At 47.3% G+C, this 8650-nt stretch overlaps 1 protein-coding gene across 1 annotated transcript in view; it reads left to right on the top strand.

The window, feature by feature from the left end:
• The first annotated feature begins 886 nt into the window (after positions 1 to 886).
• PIGR (polymeric immunoglobulin receptor) overlaps positions 887 to 8650 on the top strand; it is a 48133-nt gene continuing 40369 nt past the window's right edge. The window contains exons 1-3 of the mRNA XM_019513746.1: positions 887 to 1061; positions 3545 to 3828; positions 6595 to 6785. The gene's annotated coding sequence lies outside the window, so the exon portion shown is untranslated. The remainder of the gene's footprint in view (positions 1062 to 3544; positions 3829 to 6594; positions 6786 to 8650) is intronic.

The following is an 8650-nucleotide window of genomic DNA, read 5'->3' as shown; positions in this document are numbered from 1 at the left end:
CCTTCAAGGGGCCTCACTCTCAGAAGGAAGGTGCTCGGTGCTGGGTGAAAATCCAACCTTTTAGCATATCAAAGTTGTGCGCCAAAAATCAGCTGCCACGTTTATAAAATGTAGGGCCTGTGGAAGATCCTACAGAAGGACGTGGAAGGCACAAACCCGAGGTGAGAGGAGAACGGTTGTGCATCCTAGGAGAAGAGCTAGGAGCAAGAGAATGAAATTAAGGAGAAACTTCCAAGATGCATATTGGGAGGTAGCATTTAGGAGCTGGAGAAATTAGCACAGGAATGGGGCCCGAGCACAGCTGGAAACCGCAAACAAAGCTAGAGCAGGCTCTAAGCGGTGCCTGGTCTTTGCAATGGCTCCTTTTCACAGAGCTGAATATTACCCTGCCAGGTCTAGCAGATGGTGAAGCAAAGTCCTAGGAGAAGGCATTTCAATTCTGGTTCTGAGGGAATTTAAAATGAATAGAAGCAAATGTAAGAAATAAGGCATATAAATATCTTTGCTCATCGCATACTACAGCCCAGATGAATTGTGGACAAAGTTTTCATTTCTTACGTCAGAGGGGCAAACCCCTGCAAAGCTCACTCACTCAGACCCCAAGTCCACACTAAGGGAAACCGAGCACGGAAGAACTGGCCCCTGGGCTTCCACCAGCAACAAACCTTTTGAATATGCATTTTCCCAATCCCCTCTGCGAAAATAGGAGAGATCAGGAAAAAAAAAAAGTCAGGTTGGGGCAGGTGATCTTAGACCTTGAGTTTTAAACTTTATTGTGTTCAACTAGGCTTAGGAAGAGAGTAAGATAAGGAGGAATGAGTTTGGGGAATGTCTCAAGGTCTGGGAACAGATAACACCACAACTCTTTATAACGAGCAGTCCCCAGCCCCTGCCGGCTCTTCCAGGAAAACAGATTCCCACAAAGACCAAGAGGTAAATTATGTAGGATTATTGGGGAAATGTTACTTAAGGGGACAGCCAGCAGTAGATGGCTGCTCTTGACTGCCAGATCTGTCAGAGCCAACTAGCAGGAGTCAGCATCTCCCATTGTTAGCCCTGTCGTGAGTATCTGATAAAAAGCTTGTGACTGTCATTACTATTTCAGGGTAACTGCTTTTGCAGCTAGTCTGAAGACTGCACAGTAGCAACCTGGTTGATGTCACTGTATAAAGGTTGCCCTAAATGTTTGGGTCTTAGTAAAGGAACGGTCAGTTGAATTATGGCTGTGGTCTAGCACGTTCCTAATACCCTCCCCTCCTGATGCTTTGCCCCGGGGGAAAATGCCTGGGCTGTATCCATCTCAGGAAGAGGCACTGAACTTCACCTTTCAGAGCTGCCAACTCAGTGCTTTTCCCCAGCACTGGCTTCATTCAAATAATTTACCGAGGGAATGCTGCGGGCTTGGTTCCCCTCTCCGACACAGGGGTTTGACTCCATCAATGTCCGGTGAGTCCAGCTGCGTTGCCTCTGATTTTCACTGGCGGATGTTGCAAATGTTCATTGTGCAGTGGCTTCTGTAGTGCCACAGCTCTGCAAAGACTATCACTGCAGACAGGGACAAATTAGTCTAAAGGTCTGAGCCCTAGTCCTGAAGCTACCATGCTGGATCCCCTACAAGCGTGTTCAAGAACCCCGTCCAATGCAAAACCAAGCATTTCGAGTTTCTAAGCCAGGGACAGTGATTGTGTGGGTCCAGAGGACTGTGTATATCTCCTGGTGTCTTGTGCCTCTGCTCCCTGAAGAGCTTTGTTCTGAACCTGGCAGGGAACAGGAGGTTCATTTCTACCGCGTTGCCATCTACGGGAGTAACGGGTGGCATTGGGAGGTAAGTAATTGCACATTTATTGCACTGATTCAGCACCGCGCAACAGAGATTATCACCGCTATTGAACTAATCGCAAGATCTGCTTAATGGAGTATTTGTCTTCAGCTAACAGGAATCCACAATGCTTCACAGATTTGCAACTAATATGCACTCGGGTTTTCAAAGTGCCGCGAAACACGAGCAATAGGCAAGATCAGGATCTTTATAATCATTTTGCCACTAAAAGAAACTGTGCCCTCGGACAGACGCTACCAACTCTGCCATGAGTCTCAGCATTTTAGGCTATCTGTTGCATCGCTTGGTCTTACAAACTCACCATAGCTACTTTTCCCTTAATGAAGGCAGTTTGTTCTGAGCTATGTGGAAACCGTGTGCATGAATAACACCTTCGTTGTTCTTCAGCTCCCAGAAGGAAGTGAGTATGTTTGTTTACTGTATCTTCCCACAAATGTGCATTGAAAGTACACGTGAAGCTCACTTTGGACTAATAGCCATAATAACCGTGACATTATCAATGGCTACTCACTGTTCACATCCATATAGAAAGCCTTGGTTTTTCTATGTTAAATAGGTTTTCTTTGCTGTCCCCATTCCCCAAATCTGCATTAACACCATCAAACATGCAACAGATAAAACATACCACAACAAAATAATACCATGTCTGGGTTACAGAATTACAGGGAGGGGAAGTGGGGAACCTCATATGTATTGGCTGCTCCATGGTAAGAGTTTGTGTGTCTGCTCTCCTCTATTGGAAGTGGAAGCTAACCGTAGAGGCACCCATTTCTTAATTCCTGCGGGAGACAGCAAACATACAAAACAGTTGCAGCAGATCAGCTTCATGGACAGTAAGTTCTTCTCTGTCTTAACCTGGTGTAATTGTTACATCTATCCGTAAGATAAGATAATGAGCTGACCCCGAAGAAGTTTTCAAATGTCCACAGAAAAACGATATTATGCCACTCTGCTTTCCCAATCCTTATCTGTTCAGTCAAGTGGACATTCAGTTCAATTGGGCTATGTTGCAATGCTCTGATATTTTCTTCCATTAGCATGACTTTAAGAGACTGGTCTGGAATCAGAAAACCGCCATGTCATGCATAGGCACATGCAGTTTTCATGCCATTGAGACTGCAACTCACAGGTAACATGGGAGTCACTGAAGATCTTTGAGTGTCTGATATGCTCATCCATCTCCATTTCTTTTTGTCCTATGTTTGTGCAGCATCTAGCACAATGGGCTCTTCGGCTGCAGCTGGGCCTCTAAGGTGCTACTACATTACAGCAATAATCATGTTGATGTTAGGACCTTCCCCTTTGTCTGAGCAACAGAGTGTTTTGGGGCTGGGGGAGAGAAGGATGCACCAAGTTTGATTCAAAGAAGCTAATAAATTAATTCACATTAGAATACTGCTTTGGAATACATAAAGTGAGCTTGAGCTCATGAAAGCTTGTGCTAGATATAGATGTAGATATATGGATCTTATTTAGTTAGTCTATAAAAGGTGCATATCTAGCCTAACACAGTTAACTACCTCTCTCTGCTCTTGCAATATAGCCCCAGAGCTGTGCACGAGACAGAATGAGATTTACGGAGCTGAATGGACTAGTACTTTGTGCTAAAATTTTCACCGGTTTCCCAGACTGCTGGAAATTCCCCTCCTAGCTGCTAGCTCTCTCTGATCAGAGCCTCTACATTTTTTTCAATGACATCATTAGTATCTGAGGTCATCAAAAGGGTTGCATACAAAAGGACAAGACTGCAAGTCCCATGCGCAGTGTGCTGATGGTCGCTCCATCACTCCATTAAGGGTCCTTGATCACTTCTGGTCTTCTTGGTGGTGTGAATCTGTGACGACGGCCAAGAGCCATTAAAGAGGACTGGATCTGAGAAGAGAAAGCTGGGCAAATACTAACGGTGCTGGAAAGATGGGAGCTCTGTAAATCCAGCTCGAGACACAGCATGGAAGAAAGCCTGCAGTAGAGAGCCATTTTAGCCTATGGTAGGTAAAGCACACTTTAAAAGTTGGTATACAGGGCAAAGTGCTAACCTAGTAGCAGTCTGTATTCAGGAGAAGCTCTACCGGAGAGTCCCAGGGGACACTTGCTGCTATGCTTTTGAGTTCAACTCACCATTTGCTCTGTCTGGCACTGCTTCCTTCAAGTCTGGCCAGCCGTCACTAAACTATATTTCTAGACTATGAAAACAGTGCTGGACTAAGTGTGAGGATAGAGAGACCTATAGCAATAGATGGAGCATTGTAAGCACCTATAATGGCATTTTTAGTGATTATTAAAAAGCAGTAACTGAGTTTGTTGATATTCTGCTAATACACACTACAGCAAGACTGAAAAGAGTGAAAGCAGCTAAGATAAGCCCAAGCATGTGTGCTGTCTATAATGCTTGCAGCTGCCCGCTCCAACTAAGGCAGCTGAACATCCAAGCCCTCCTCCTCCTGTCTTTGCATCTTCTCTTGCTTTCTGCTTCTTACTTCTTTACCAGTAAGAAGGAACTGGTGCTCAGCAGTAGCATAATGAATGGTGGGTGATAGGGCAATCGGTCCCATGTGCCCACTTAGAGAGGGCACATGAATGGCAGCTGCTGCGCCCCTAATGAACAGGATGCAGTGGCAATTGTCAAGGGTTCACGAGGCAGGCTAAAGTCCTGCTCGCCATCCACAGCTGCATTGCAAAACTCAGCAAGATTAAAAAGAGCACTCAGCACCCGCAGCACAAAGATGCTCCAAGAGAGGAGGCACTGAATAACAAAGAGCTACTTCTATATCATTGTGTTTTCCTCCCTTTCCTGCATTAAGCAAGGCCACTTCAGCCACAAAATAAAAGGATGCCAGTTTGCTAGGGGGTGCGGTACTGCGTGCATGGGTAGGATGGCTAAGCCAGCTTTCAGCTCTTGGGCCATATTCAGTCTGAGTGCTTTGGATCACGTGTAAGGTCCTTTGGAAAATGGCATTTTACTGAGGAAGAGCAAATGAGAAAATGTTTCAGCAGCTCAACTATAGCTCACAAACTGGCTTACATCCTTCCCTGAATCCTGACACAGGACAGGGCTGTAGATTATCCTTTTATAAAAAAAGTAGAACACCTTGAGACGGTGACATTAATATGTATTTCAGGTCCTTTCAGCATTTTTGTTAAATCACTGGTATTGTCTCGATGGTATGAAAAGAAAGATTATCTTTGAACTCGATGGCAAAGTATTGCTCTGTAACTATACAACCCATGTACAAGATCTCAAAAGATCACAGCGATGTTCTCCTGCAGGCCTGGCAACCAACTTCTAATGACAGAGAAAAAGGAATTATGGATTTATACTTATGTTAAAGGACTTAATTGGGCTGACCACAAAGGTCAGTTTAGCTCAATGAAACGTGCTTTCTGGTCTCATTTTAAGACAGAGCACTATTAAAACTTTCTGTTTAAGGAAGAAACACTTGATCAGTGCTAAGTGCCCGAACATCGGGTTTCCACACCAGTAGGGTAGATGACAGCCCAGGCAATGGAGCAGAATTTCTTTCTACTTCTGCGGTGTCAGAACTTCACCCAATATCCGCACCCCCAAAAGGAGGAACAGATGGCAAATGCTAGCTCAGCTATAACAGTGTATGCCAGGAAAGCTAAGATGTCGTTCTTGCTAGTTCCTGAAAGTAAGCTGAACAGGAATAGCTGTTGTAAGGTGTTCTTAGCAAAGGATCTTAGCCCCAAGCAGGTGCCGATATTGGGGGTCAGTCACCATGACACAAGTTAAGCCACCACTTTTGGATTCAGACGCTAACCTTTGGGCAACCTTGAACTGAGGTGCAAATCAGGGTGGAATTTTGTACCGCTGGTCTCCCTCTGCTTACAGTACTTTTGGCACTAACTACCAGGCTACTGCTGCCAGAGTCATTTTGCAATGTCAGACTTTACAGAGGAGGGGACCAAAGTCCGGTCACATTGAAGTCAGTGGGCACTGACACCAAATGCACCATGTTTGATCTAGTTATGATGTCTCCCATTGGCACTGCCAAAGGCAGAGGAGACCTTTGTGATTCTCCGCTGTGACCACTTGCATAGCACAGACCAAACAGCCTTGGTGAGATATCCTCACTGCATGACCTGGCGCTCCCTTTCCCATATGACTAGCCACTATCAGTTGGACTCTGAGGCAGCTGAGCTGCACGGGGGGTCAGAAACCCTGTCTGATGGCAGCAACAAGGCTTATCTGCTATGGATAAAAATGAATTTGAGTTTGTGGTGGGCTTTGAAGGCTCCTTGAGAAGCTCATTATTTGTGCAGCAAATCTCGGTGCCCCAGAGAAGAAACAGAGAGAAACTAAATGACACAAACCGGCGTCCTAGGGACCTCTATTTGGTGTCTGGTTTATTGGAAGCGAGGCGTTAACATGCAGATGACCCCTAATTTACATTTCAGCAGACTCAGCACAGCCAACTCACTCTCTGGCCTAAATAAAGTGCATTTCCCCAGCCCCATCTTACACAGTTCCCTTGTCCTTCCAGTGTTGCAAGAATAAGGACTGAGGAGGAACTGAGGTCCCGGGCTGGGCAGCCTAGCTGACGCCTGCTGCTGTTGTGATCTGGGTGGAAACGCGCACGCTACCAACAGGGCAGGCAGCTGGGGGGAGGCAGGGGGTGGGAAGCAAGCCAGTGCATCCACCTAGCCCAGCTCTTTGCAGTTCCCTGCAGCCCAGGGCCACTCTCAGCAGCTTCCGACCCCTGTAAGAGGTGCTCTTCCCTTCCTCGTTGGCTTAGGGCCCGATCCGAGCTCCACTGCTGCAAGCTGAGGGCAGGTTAGAGCCTGCCCTGCCATTGGGAAGTGTCTAGTGGTGCCGAGATGGACGATCCCAGCTGAGCTCCATCGTTGCAGTTGCGCTTCCTCGTCACGCCGCACGCTGCTCTCCCGAGCTTTACCGGGGTCCCGGCCAAGGAATGATCCAGACGAGGTCAGTGGGGGTATCGCAGTCCATTTTAACACAGCCAAAGAAAACCAATCCATCATTTTTCTACCCGCCTGCTTATTTTTAACAGCTCGTGCACGTGCTCTGCTTGGTTGCTGGAGCAAAATGAAGGCAGAGAGAGGCAGTCAGGCTAATGGTGAGAGCACAGGCCTAGCAGTCCACATTCCTGGGCTCTGTGCTTCATTCCTAGGCAATTCATTTCACTGCCCCGCTGTTGCTTGTGTCTGCAAGATGGTGATATCACTGGCCCACCTCCCAAAAGCCTTTGTGTAGAACTGTGCTTTACAGAAGAGTGCGCTAATTTGCTTCTCGTAGCTGAAGGCAGGTACTCATTCACGTCCTAGGTACATCTCTTTGACACCCCAGTGGGATAGCAGTTCCCTAAAGCGTTTCTAAGCACACGAGCAAGCGCACGTGGAAGGAGTAGCTTACACAGTTTACAGCTGGTTTCAAATGCAGGTGACTTAACCTCTTCAGTGCCCCGGCTTTGCTACCTGAAATGCATGCAGGTCGCTCGTGGGGACCTGGGGAAATGCCCTGCGGTAGGGGCTGAGATTTCAACCAAGCTGAGTGTTGAGCAACTGTCAAGCAAAGAGTTGCACCAAGGACTATTCAGATTGAAACACTTAAGCAATCAGAAGTGAATTTTTAACTCGGGATGAGGAAGTGAATCCAAGCGCCGAGCACGGAGCTCAACTCACAAACAGTGTCTCGCTTAGATCCGTAATTGGCTGCACAGATGTCCCAAAAGTGCCACCGAGAAGTGTATGGGTTGGAAAGAGGGGATGTTGTTTCCAGCAGGTCTGAAGCGGGACAGACAGCCGCCGCTGGGGAGGGGACTTCTGGGGTTCCCCAGACTACCAACAAATTTGCCTGCATCTTCCTTCATCTTCTGCTATTGTTTGCTGAGCTGATAAAAATCTTGCACTCTGTCTAGGATTTTGGCTGCCCAAGGCCTCAGAGGCCAGCTGCAGCCTCGGGGCAGGCGCGCCAACTTCTAGAAAAATAAATTATTAACTTCAGTGGCTAAATTGGACACGCTCCAGCCCAGAGGTCTCCTCCAGTCAGCTCAGTGCTGGGGCAGCCTCCCACCCCCGCGGGGCACAGTGACCCCAGCACTGCCTGGAGAGTGAAGCCCCAGTTCAACCGCTGATCCATAAGGTGACCAAGCCCCTCTCCGTTCTCTGAGCCTCAGTTTTCCCCACCTATAAAAATGGCAATAATGTGAGCTGGTAAAGCATTTTCAGATCTGTGAACAAAAATGCTTACAGAGCTAGTTGTCATTACCAGGCTCCACTCCTCCCCCTCAGCACCACTTATTCCTTGCCAGCACTCTCCACTTCATGTTGCGTGGTCGGTTTTTACCCTCACACCACACTTCTTGTAGGAAGTGGCATTTGATCCCTGTTCGGTACAGCGGGCGCAGCGTTCAGTCCCAGCACCGTATGCATAATAAAGTTTTCATTTTTATTTTCTGGCTGAGCTTGCCCAGAGACTTCAAATGGAGTCTAGTGGGCCCTGCACAGGTTTGGCAAGCAGGACACCCGAGTCCTATCTGCGGCTCCGCTGCTCACGGTAAATTTGGACAAGTTGCTTCTCTGCTTGAGGGGCTTCGATGCAAGGCGATATGCTAGCAGCAACATATTTCAGCAAGCGGTCTCCTGTTTCAACAGGAAAAGTTCCCAGTGGCTGGAATGGTTACAGGCACCAGTGGGATTTAGGTGCCCGGTTCCCATGCGGTTTCATTAGCAGTCGGGTACCTAACTTCCATAAAAGAAATGCAGACAGCCAGAACTCTTGATTCAGAGATGATACCTTTTATTAAACCAACTGAGAAACTGCAAAAAAAA

Source organism: Gavialis gangeticus, unplaced genomic scaffold, assembly GCF_001723915.1.
Source record: "Gavialis gangeticus isolate Ggan-Ray unplaced genomic scaffold, GavGan_comp1, whole genome shotgun sequence".
In the NCBI taxonomy this organism is placed as follows: Eukaryota; Metazoa; Chordata; order Crocodylia; family Gavialidae; genus Gavialis; species Gavialis gangeticus.
Note: the sequence above shows the minus strand (reverse complement) of the source record. Positions and strands in the feature narration are given on the sequence as shown.